Source organism: Sturnus vulgaris, chromosome 4, assembly GCF_052056855.1.
Source record: "Sturnus vulgaris isolate bStuVul1 chromosome 4, bStuVul1.hap1, whole genome shotgun sequence".
NCBI classification, from domain to species: Eukaryota; Metazoa; Chordata; class Aves; order Passeriformes; family Sturnidae; genus Sturnus; species Sturnus vulgaris.
In genome coordinates this window covers 46244222-46256415 of record NC_142246.1, presented here as the reverse complement: position 1 = coordinate 46256415, position 12194 = coordinate 46244222, and the positions used below count along the sequence as shown (strand labels likewise).

General features: G+C 37.5%; 1 protein-coding gene across 33 annotated transcripts in view; it reads left to right on the top strand.

The window, feature by feature from the left end:
* The first annotated feature begins 2977 nt into the window (after positions 1-2977).
* CSGALNACT1 (chondroitin sulfate N-acetylgalactosaminyltransferase 1) overlaps positions 2978-12194 on the top strand; it is a 63528-nt gene continuing 54311 nt past the window's right edge. For 25 of the 33 annotated variants that reach the window (XR_015803264.1, XR_015803260.1, XR_015803253.1 and 22 more), the window contains exons 1-3: positions 3026-3393; positions 3682-3749; positions 5931-6050. The gene's annotated coding sequence lies outside the window, so the exon portion shown is untranslated. Of the gene's footprint in view, positions 3394-3681; positions 3750-5930; positions 6051-6808; positions 6925-12194 lie in introns of all 33 variants that reach the window. The other 8 variants (XR_015803258.1, XR_015803259.1, XM_088163809.1 and 5 more) reach the window with 6 other exon arrangements.

The following is a 12194-nucleotide window of genomic DNA, read 5'->3' as shown; positions in this document are numbered from 1 at the left end:
TTGCATAATACTGAAAAGATTTGAAAGGGAACATTTTAACATCTTCTGAGTGAGGCCTTGGAGGAGACAGTCTGTGTTGGGCTAGCAGTGTGGTGAAGTCTACACAGAAAATCTAGGGATCATGCAAAAGGTTTTGTTATTTTGTAGATATTTTATCAATTCTGTGTCCTTTGCTTTTTGCAGAGGAATTTCTGCAGCTAACGTGAGTTTTCTGGGCTTTCAGTCCCTGAGAATTCTCAGTGCCTTCTTTGTCCCTTGCAGCTGGAAGACACTAAATTGAGATTGGCTGACTGTCGTGCTGCCCTGCCCACTGCAGACGGTAATGCAGCTGGTTAGCTGTGGAAATTAAGAACAGGCAACAGGTCTTCGGTGGAATCTGAGGATCCTTTATTACACGTGATGGAAACAACACGCTCCCGAATGTAGGCACAGGAAGACCCTGAACAATGGAGGACTACAACTTATATAGACTACTAAAAAACATTCTAGAAACATTCTAACCAACAACAGACATACATGTACCCCATATTAACATAATAACCCCCATGATACTTTGCAAATGAACTGTAACTGTAACTTTCCATAACTTGAAACAATGTCTCTTGAACTTAGGGTGAGGATCTCCACGGTCTAGAGGGGACCTTGGCTAAGGCTGGCTCACTGGCTGGACTAGGCCATTTGGTCTCCACAGATGGCTGAGCGATAGATAAGAAGGAAAAAATAAAAGGAGATTGGAAATCCAAGAGTGGAACAGCAAGGGATGTGTGGGAACCAATACAACTGTCTCCATAAAGTGATTTCCATTAATGATCTCACAGATGTCAATATCATTATAAATGCTTATATTTCATGTTTCAGCAGATCTGGTAGCTTCTCCCAAAATGACAGAATGGAGATCTTTGACTCTGAAACTGCAGTTGACAGTTGAATCTAAATTATGGCTTCAAAACGCTGAAGTTGGCCTCAGTCTACTTAATTTCTGTAATAGCCTAAGGCAGCTTTTAAAATTGACTTCATATTCACAGAATCAAAATAGTTGAGGTTGAAAGGGACACCAGGACATCATGGTGGCGGTCCAGCCACCTGGCAAATCAATCTACTTTTCTTATACTAAGATTAAAAAAAAAACTCTATTTCAAGAAAAGAGCAAATATTACCAGTTTTCTTCAGCCTGCAGCTTGACAGTGATGATTGGTGGAGAGTCTGGATTTATAGGGGGAAAAAGAGTCTGGATTTATAGGGGGGAAACATTTAGGCAATCTTATGAGCAGGTATTATTATTATGAATGTGTTAAAATACCTGCCTAGCTTTTAGATCTGGGAAACTGAACCAGATTGTAATTATCTTCCACACAGCACAGACAGAATTATTAATCACTCTACTCTCGTATGGCCAAATCTACACCCATGTGACTCCAGTGACACTAAAGTGGGTGCTTTGGACACAGTGAGTTGTCTGGTGTGAGAACACAGTAAAGAAACACACTGCTTGGTACACAAATAGGACCTTGCATTAAATTTACAGGGCTAAAAGCTTAGCAAATGCTGTATTTCACTTCTAAGTTGAAGGTATTTTTTGCAGAAACTTAGTCTGTCATTTATGAAAACATGTTTTAGGAGAGAAATTCATTTTCACCTGGAAGGATTTCAAGAGAAGCTATTAAACCTGTAATTTTTCCATATAGAAGTTCACTAAGTAAAGAGAGAACACAAATAGAGACAATTTAACTACTGCATATATTCCGTTTCCTTCTGCTGCCTTCCCACATATTCCGGCTCATTATGTCCCTGTGGCAACTCTGAAAGACATATAAATAGAAGAGAAATTCTAAATTAACTAGCTGCATATGTTTGTCCCCACTTTTAATTCTACAGTAATGTTGAAAAGTGCATTTCACAGTTTGTATTTTCCCTTTTCTATTCCTGTCCCTTACCAATGCCATTCTTCCTTGCAGTTCTTTCTGCACACATGTTGCAGGCCTTCATCAACTTGTCGTTTGGAATGACACTTATCTCTAAAATTGCTGTCTACAACCTCTTTTTGGGAAAGCCATCGTGGGTTCCCTTTGTAGGCAGTGAAGCCCAGAAGGCAGTTCAGTGGACCAGATGCAGGTTGAGGTAGGCTGAACTGTGCTTTGAAACCCTTTGCTTAGGTCTCCATGGCTTATAAAAAGGATGCAGGGGTGTCCTCACCTGCAGAGATCTGTGTGACAGTCTCCTGTATGTGGTCATGAATATGATATTGCTAATGTTTAACCAGGTTGCTTGGTGTCCTTACTCTTTTCACCATATATACATAGGTTCAGCCTCTAAAGATGTCCTCAGTGAGGAAGCCATCATTCCCAGGAGGGATGGTTCACTCGTCCCACGTAGCTGCAGTCTCTGGTGGCTAGCTGAGCTCTCTGCAATACACACAAAGCTAGGCAGCAGCATGATTTCCTTTAATCAGAGAGCACTGCTGGGGCTACAACGTCCCAATGGAATTACATGAGAGGCTTCCTCTTTAAGTACTGTGCCTTTCAGGATTGCTTTCCAACTGCACACTGAATGGTCTAAGTGGGGAAGGAAGTTTCAGCAAGCAGTCAGTCATCAATAGCATCCTGCTCTTAAGCCAAGGTAATGATGGCTAGTTTGAATGTGCCTGCATTTTCCCCACGTGTGCAGGTCTGCTCCCTGAATGCAGGTAGTATATGTGTGCAATTGCCCTCATCATGTGCAGTCAAGCCAGGAGAGCAGTATATTTATAGAAACTGTCCTTAAGAGCGATTGCCCCTTGAAGGAGCAGAGCCACATAAGAGGAGTGGGACTGTCTCCAGCCAGCCCTGGGAGACGATGCTGAAAGCATATTGAAAAGCTGCCTTCAGCAAAAGCTTGCCAGTTTAAGAACTCTGTTCACTGTTCCTATTGCACAGTGGGTTCTTTGACGCAACAGAAAGAGCTGCCTTTTTTGGTTTTTGGTTTGTTTTTTTTTTTTTTTTTTTTTTTTTTTTTGCTTCCTCTTAAATCCGCCTGGCCAATTTAAACCTTGTGGATATTTCTTCCCCCTCGGGGAAAGCTTATGTGAGGATTTTCTTTTTTAACAGTTCATTCCGTGAAACCGTTTTTTTTCCTTGTTTGCTGTTAGAAAATATTGGAGCTAAACATAGGGCTTTCATTGCAAGTCAGTGACTGAACTCTTGACCAAAGCATTTAACATTTGAGTGTTGCTTTAGTAAGCACTGTAGTTCGGGAGGAAAAACCAAGTTAATAAGGTTATATCGTGTGAGCCCATGTGTGCCTACTACTGGAATAGGAATCTTTTTACATCTGCAGTGTCCGAGTTCTGTGTGGATAAATTTACAATCTTCCTTTTGTAGACAAATATACTAAATTAATATTTTAGTGAGAATTGAGGTAAGATAACAGTTAAACCTATATTATCTAATTCCTGAATATCTCTACTCCCTTAAAATGCAGTAAATCATACCGTGAATTTAAAATATAAAGTTATTGTCTTTTTATTTTGCAAGGATTGTCTTTTTGAGTTTTAAGTTTTTTATTTCTTTTTTACTTTTTACTTATTACTTTACTTTTACTTCTTTTTTACTTATTTTCTGCACATTTTACTGGGAAACGTATATTTCCTGGGCACATGCTTTCTGCAGGGAAGATAGTTATTTGCTATTTTGTATTTCTTCTTAGATTGCTATCAAGGGACTAAGAAAGGATGTCGGCATATTGTTAATGTCTCTCTTCAAGCTGTGTTTGAGGTAAGGAAATTTTTTTTCCTCATCTCTGAAATTAGAGTATGAAATAGATGCAGTATTTATTTTCTTCATAGTTACTAAGATTATCCTGTTGCAATTTCTTTTTCTTATTGATAAAATGTGTTTATACTTGTCACAAAACTGTCCATTGTCTATGTGACACTTTAAATCCTGTATTTTTATTTCAACAATATCTACTACATATCTGCATATTCCTATCAGCTTGTGTTCTCTGGATCAAAGAAAGACCATTTTTTGTAATTGCTTTGATTTTGTCCTCTATGTTTATCACATTGTGTGGGAACGAGTGGATTTCTTGCCCTGGGTGGTAATTCTTATGCAAACTTTGTAAAATGAGTTTCAAATTGTTTCCACGGTGAATCACTTTCTTTGCAAGAGGATGACTTTTATGGTAATGTTTAATTTGAATAGAATAAATTTCAAACATATACAATGTAATTTTTGTGTATTCTTTTTAAAGACCAGTCCCAATAAAATAGTTTTTCATATTAAGCTGTTTACTTCCTTGTCTACTTAATGTTGCTTCTTACAGGAAGTATATAGCTTTAAAAGGTTGAAATATTATTTGTGAGCATCAGAATAGCTGAAAGGTGTCACTGCAACATTATCCAATGCAACTGCATTGAAAATTGCTTTGTGTGGGAAACCACTGTTGGTGAGTTATGATTAGTGCATGGGGAATTAGAAAATACTGCTTCTTCTTCATATTTCTTTTCAAGCAATTTAAGAGCTTGCCATTCAAGGGATGTTAATTTTTCTTTTCTGTATCAAGGTTACAGTTTTTATAATTCAAAATTTTTGCACATGCTTTCTATAGTTTTCTGATTATTTAAATCAATCCATCTGAATATTTGGGGCATCTCTTACAAGGGGAGTCTGCATCTTTTAAGGCAGACATGCTGCACTGCATATCCAGAAACACTTTTGATTTAACAAAATGTTTTAAATCTATCTTGTTTGGCCCCTCACATCTCTGAAGCTGTTTGCTGTTCAAATTCCACTTAGTGTTAGCTCCATTCAGAATTGTCTTTTAACAGTTTGTCGAGAGGTTTTTTATTTGGGATGGGGTAAGGAATGATAGAGGGTAGAGTTACAAAGTTACAGTAAACTATTTTTAATTTTATGGAACAAAAATATTTACTACTATAAGCATTTACAATACTCTAATGAATAAATTATTTCTAAGGTGTTTTAAAACCCATTGAGGCCTAACTTTCTTTAATCAACATTACACCAAATCTTATTATTTTCTGTCATCGTATTTTTTGGAGTTATGAATGCATATTGTGTCACAGTGCAAATACACACTTTATGTCTGCAACCTGTTTTCTACTGTCAAAAAAATTCTCCCTTATTCCCTATTGTTAAAGTTATCTCAAGTTGAATATTCCTTAAAAATATTAAGTGGTATAATAAACGAATGAAATCTTTATATAATATGTTTTCTGAACCTTTTTCTGAAAAAATTGGATAGGATCTCTGATCCACCATGACTAACAGAGGGTGTATTGGGCTGCCCCCCTTCCCTTCTGTTCTCTAAATTGTGAGGTAGCCAGTCCTGCTTTTCAAAGATAATCTTATTAGAATCCCACGATGATGTGTTGACATTTCTATCGACATTAATTTGCCAGAAAACATGAATGGGAAAAGAGGATAAGTGATGTGGGTGGCTTGGTGTGTTCTTTGGTATCTTTGGAATTGATGCAATATCTTACTGGATTCCATCCTTCTTGCTTCCCAACAATTACTGGAAGGTGTTTGTTTTTCCTGATGTTTGTGGTATCAGCTTTCTACATAATCAATGTAGCAGAGCTCATGGCTTGCTATATTCTTCCTTGCATGCTCCTAACTGGGTTCCTGTTACCTGGTTAACTAGGTGCTTTTTTTCTTACCCTGGTGACCTGGTCTGTGTCTTGTCATAGCCTTAGTAAGGAAAGACTAGTTAGTCTAAACCATGCACAAGTTAAGACAGTTTAAGAGGAAATGCACTATAAATTTTTGTTTGTAACAGTTAAAATCAGCAATATACTTAGAAACACAAAAGATATAGGCAAAAAACATAAGGCAAAAACGCTGAATCTATTTATACCTAGCTTCTGTTTTCTTTCACCCTGTCCTACTGACTTGATCCTCTTCTTACAAAATTTTCTTGTTTACATGTAGCTTACCTTTCAGGTCACATCTACTGGAGAAAGCCTGCTCACAAGCCTCCATTAGCTAGTTGCCCTCTGGTGAGAGAAAGCTCTGTCACACTGCGTCTTTGGCCACACCAGCATACCTCAGGTAATTTTCTGATTCTTGAAGAAGTTCTCATTTTTTATTCAGTTGCACTACAAAAGTTTTCAGACAGTGCAGTGTTAGTCTTTCATCCCCAAACCGTTTAATTTATGTCTATCCGTATAAGATGTCATCATTGTTCTTAGTGATTTCCTTGTTAGAGACTCATAGATATCTTTATTAGTGTATGTGTTACACTCTTATGCTTGACTGGTTAGTCAAAACAGGAGTAAATGTCTCCACCTCCCTCTGGGACTTAGTTTTCAGAAAAAATGTCCTAATGGTGAGCTGTATTCTCTACCAGTGAGTAAATTAACATATTCAATGTTGTGCAGAGCTCTGTCTTTCTTCTGACACAGAGACAGAAAGCTGATTATCAGAAGACAGCAGAGAGCTGTGTGCTTTTTTTGTTTTTTTTAAGGTACCTCAGTTTTAGAGTAGCTACAGTTCTGGATTCCGTTAACAGGTTCATCATCAAGAGTTTATGTGCTTTAGGCTAAACTGTACTATGTTTGATACCAATGGGAATGTTCTTAAGAGTCCATTAGCATTGAACATTGTTTAAGGATCATCTAGTTCCAACTTTCCTGCCATAGGCAGGGACAACTTCCACTAGATTGGGTTGCATTGCCTTGATAACAGAAACGTTCCTCAGTGACTTGGACATGGGTATCATCCTCCTAAAGTAATAGTGATATAAACTCTATTGAAGTTAAATCTTCAGAACTTTTTTTCCTTTTTCCTCTCTATTGTGTGTCTGACAGTGGCTTGGCAATTTACTGTCAAGAAGACATGGAACATAGGAACTCCAGCAACCTTGGAACAGTGTGCAGGCACCCCTGGGGATTGTTTCTACTGGAGATGGTTGAGGCAGCAAGAGGTTTCTGGCTTGCTATTTTTTAAATTTTTTTTTTATAGCTGATGTTATAAATAGTTGACAGTTCTTGAATTGAATAATCCCAGCTTCCTTTCCAGGATAAGAAACTGATTCAAGATTTTCAAAGCCAAAACTCTGCAGCCCAATATATCTATTAATCATCTGATTATAATGTTGCTCAGATTTTGAGGCAATTCTCTTATTGTTCCTGTTTTCCATATAGTGAAAAGACACATAGAATCTTGCCAGTGGTGGAACCAAAGCTGGACTTAAATGTCCTGCATTTAAGGTCAGAGTTTTGCCTACTAGATTATCTTTCATTGTATAGCCATATTTAGAAATTGGAATAACTTAATAATAACCAGTTGAGCGATCTGTAACTCCACCAGGTTTGCTAAGAGATAATTTCTTTTGAAAGTTGACTTAATAAAGAACTACAGGCTAAAATGTTCAAACCACAGGAGTGATTGAATACCCAAAGGCCTCCCAGGCACATGCACCAAGGCAGAGAGCTTCATAAAGTTTCATGTTACCCATACCAGTACTGACGGTCACTGGTTTGTTTTGCACTCACATCTTTTCCTGGGATGTGAATGGTGAAAGGTAAGGAGATGTTATGTCACCTGTGCTGCCATTTCTGCTACCAAGGTTGTACTCCAACTACATCTGGGAGGGCAGAATATTTCAGTCTTTAAAGTGGGATTTTAGAACTTGTATAATTTTAAGATTTTTTTCAGCTTTTTCTCCCTATGAATTGATTTCATAGAAGGTAGTTATAAAAGTGCTGGACATGATCATAATGGAGTTAGACAAAGCTACATGTGCCAGGGATCAATGATAATCACTCCGTGAACCAAGTGGCTTTCAGTTTTGAAGGGTGTATTGGGTTCATTTTTATTTTTTAGCTTTTGTAGCCAGTGACCCAACCCCTGATAGGACAGTTAGCTTTCAAGTTACCCAGACCAGTGTATGTCTATATTTGGGTTCTTTGTATTCATCTATCCTACAACTGATATTTTCATTAACATTTAGAATGCCCATGTACGTACCGACTTCCTTCACAGAGGAGGAACTTTGAGTTGTATTGATTTCGAAAGAAGGAGCTTTACATCAAATAGTATTTCCCATGTGTGCTTTTAATGTGGAGCCAGTATTTTAGAAAAGTTCCTCTTCAGTTTGAATAGTCTGAAAATAGAGGTAACAGTTTTGAAACACTCTTTGTGCAGAAAACTTAATATTATTTTATTTGTGAGAAGGTGTAGCTTCCTGGTTTCAGGGAAGAGATTTTAAATAAACTTTCGGAAAACTTATAAAAAGCTATATACAGTGGTGTATATCATGAATCATGTTACCTGCACTGTTTTTTTCCTCATCATACTTCTATTAAGTAAAAAAACTATCTGAAGGGAATATGCAACACATCATAATGTTTCCTCTAATCCTAGCAAATTTAAATAAAAATATTTTAGATTAACGAACTTCTGTGAAAGTAGTGGTTGCTAGCTTAGAAACTGATACAGAGATTTGTTTGAGGAACAGGGATAGAAAACATGCCACTGACCTTTCAGTTTACAGGATAATGTAAGGTGATTTTTTGAGATAAAAATCAGTGGTGAAGTTTTTTGACACTTAATTGAACCATGTATATAAATTTATGAATTAATAAGATATTCCAAAAATATAGTGGCTTTCTCTGAAAATTGTTCAGGAAATCAAAAGTACTTATGTAATGTTAAAGGAATGAAAGGAAAATTTCTTAGCATTAGAGAAAGGAAAATAAAGCTTCACTCTGAAATCCTTAGGACCTAACTACACTAAGAAACCAGATCTTTGCAAATGTAAGGTGCATGCAAAACTGTTTCAAGAGCACGTCTCAGAACCTCTTAAAAGTATTGTCATGAATTGGTAGCCCTAGTTTTCAGATTGGGACAAAAAAGTTTAGAATTCTATGTGCATGGATGTTTGCATTTGTCCAGAGTCTTAGACTTCATTTTTCTTCCTTGCTATTGGATCTGCCTTTTGCTATGACAGCCAGGTAGAAGAAGCTGAAGAAGGTTGCTGTAACATACTTTGCCAGCAATTCCAGGGAGTGGCAGGAGAGATAGAGCTATATGGGGCACCTGGATGCATTGAGTACTCCAAATACAAGAGTATGTAGGAAGCAGAGCACTTCAATTTCACCAAAGCACCTCTTATAGTGGAGTGCTAGTTCTTCCTGGTTAGCACAAGTGGGCAAATGAGCCACATCCAAGGAAAATGTAGGGGTTTTTTAGAGGTTTTACAGACATACGTGACAAAATTTTTCCAGTAAATTCAGGGCCGTAATTTTTTTACTTTCTTTGCAGTTTGTCTGCTTGAGTTGGTGAAAGTTGAGTTGGGCTTGTCTGGTGGTAGAGCTTTTTGGTTTTCCTAGGGTACTTCTCCATTTCTCATACTCTGATTAGAATCTTCTGTGCTATTAACTACAACTAAGGTCAAATCTTCAGAGCCCAAGTTAAAAAAACTTGTCTGGCAGCTACTTAGTAATCTTGTAAACCTATTAAACATCAAGAGCAAAAGAGACACAAAGGTGTAGATTAGAGTTATGAATTGGGATTTAAAATAAAATCTCAGTTTTACCTCTTTCCTAGGAGAAAGGAGCCTGTAAAATGCATTTGAAAAGGCTTTGAATCTCTGTTGGAACCCTCTGGCATTTTACTGAAATAATCTTCATTTGTTTTCTAACCTCTATCACTGATATCAAGGATTTTTCACTTGTTTAATATTACACTATGATTTCACTTTCATGCAACTCCAGCATGCCCTTTATGTGGGTCACATATTCCTCATCCTCCTCTATATTGGTCTAGGATTTCCAATTATTTCCATATTCATGGAGCTCAGTCACTGCACAGCCAATTGAAACAAGCAGGCTGCTCAACGTCTTTTCAACTCTAGGCATAATTTAACCAGGGAGTGTGCATTATTTTCAGAGAGCTGAACTGTGCATGCCAGGTGATCTGCAATGGATAGCAGCATCATTATTAAAAGGCTTAGATGTTCCATGCCATTTGTGTTTCTGTGACTTGGATCTTCAGCTAACAGTACTGTCCTGATGTTTTTTCTCATATGCATGATTCAAATGTAGTCAGTTAGAGGAGGTAGAAAAGAGGATGGATTAATCAGGGGACTGTATTTATGCTATATGAGACTGAGTTTCAAAGATTTTGGGTCCTGCAAGATCCTTCATCTCTGCCGTGTTTGTTTTACAGAAGTGCTGGTACTCAAAGAGCAGATCAAGTGTATTTCTTTAGTTTCCCTTCAGGTTTCATCCTAGAGTTAAAAAATCTTATATGGAATTTTGATATTGGTAAATCCCCACATAAATATTTCAACTTTCATAAAGTGGCAAAGGAGAGATTTGGCTGTGAGGGAAAAGTCATCAGGGAGTCCTTGCATCCATTATAATCTTCGTCTGGGCTGATTAATGTGCTCAGACAACCACAAGGAACAGGTAAGCCTTGGCTGTCACAGGTACCTTAGATCTATGAGAATTTCCTTCCACTGGGAAGAGCTAAATGGATGTCTCTTGCTATCAAAGGGAGTCCAAGGAAAGGGTAAGCTCTTTTCCAGAGTTACCAAGGAATGAGAGAAGTTGTGGGTGAAGTGGATCACAGAGTGCTGGTGTAATAAATAGCTGTGCTGTGTCAATTTCTTAATGCTGGGGACTATTATTTAGATGAACTACAGGTAACAACTACATTTTTCTTTGGAGTCCCCGGGCTGGATTACAATCTTCCAGAGTGATTTCATGCTGGAAGAATGGCAGAGGCGAGGTGAGCATCGCCTTGGGAGTGCCACTGCAAAACTGTTCTGAGGTCTCCTTCCAACTCGGTATTCTATGATTATATGATCACTCAATAAGACTTTTCTGCTGCTTCTTTTAGGAGTTGTGTTTTCACTTTTATATTGTCTTTCAAAAAAAAAAAAATTGAAAAAAAATCTATGGATTCAAATAATTAGAGTAAAATAGTGTTTACAGCTCCTCTCAGCTGAGTATGCACCATTATTTAGGTGATTGGTGATAAAATAATCTGATTCTTAAAGAAGTCTGTCTAAGTGATACTTGAACCTTTACAGTGGCATCTTAAAAGCTTTCTTGTTGGTCCAGACTTTTTTAGTTTCTTGTTTCCTCACTGCAGCTGCCATGGGCATCTCCAGTCTGGGCATATTTTCCCCTCCTATTTGAAGTAAATATACATTTTCCAATTAATATCTATGACAACATACCCATGGAGAGGGAAAAATCCCCACCTTCTAGAGGCGATAGTCTGATCTAGAGGTGAATTCTGATATTTCACCTTGAGACTTTTGGAGCAGTGATATTCAGCATATTAATAACGATTCTAACTCTTGCACTGCTAGGGTTGAATCTGGATTGTCCAGTTCCAGATGCATTTCAGTTCATTATCTTGTTAAGCTTCCTTGACTGAGTTTGAATGATAGTCAGTGAAGAGAAGAAGCCACAGCAAGTGATTTCATCTTAAGTACATATTTACTTCATATCCATATCATACTGCCTTCAGGAAGGCTTGCATATGCTGCTGTTCAGTCCTATAACACAGTGGCATGTATATCTGTCATCTAGGAATTGATCAGAACTATCTTCCAGACCAGCTTCCATACTCTTTTGCCTGTGGAAAGATATTGGAACCTGTACATGTTGACCTAGAAAGTACAGTAGTGTTTTGGAAAGTTCTGATGTGCTGCACACTAGTCATCTCAATGCACTGAGAGCTTTTGCTTTTCCTTACAGTGTCCTTTTGTTTTTATTTCCATGGGCTTTCTACAAGAGACAACTTATTTCCATTTGTAAAGGCTGTAGAGTACTTTTGCCTGCTGAATGATACAACTTCTGAGCTGTTGCTCCTTAGCTTATGGTAACAATTCCTACTAAACTTTTGGTCTTTCTCATCAAACTAATGTGTGTCGTCAGTAGTAGTTCAAGGCAAACATTTCAGATCTCTTAGGACTGAAACAACAAAGCGCTGAAATGTGTTTTTGATATGAAGTGAGTAAAGTAGTCAAGAACTATTCACAGCCCTGTACCGACACTTTTTCTATTGCACAGGGCAATTTCCTATTCTCTGGCTAAATATTTGTTTTCCTTGGAGATTACATCTTTTTCTTAATTTTGATACCTTTTTAATTTTTTTATCCTCTTTCATCTTGCTGGTCATCCAGATTAAAATGAAGAATTCACTTGCATTCCTCAAGATTGTATTAAGGTAGAG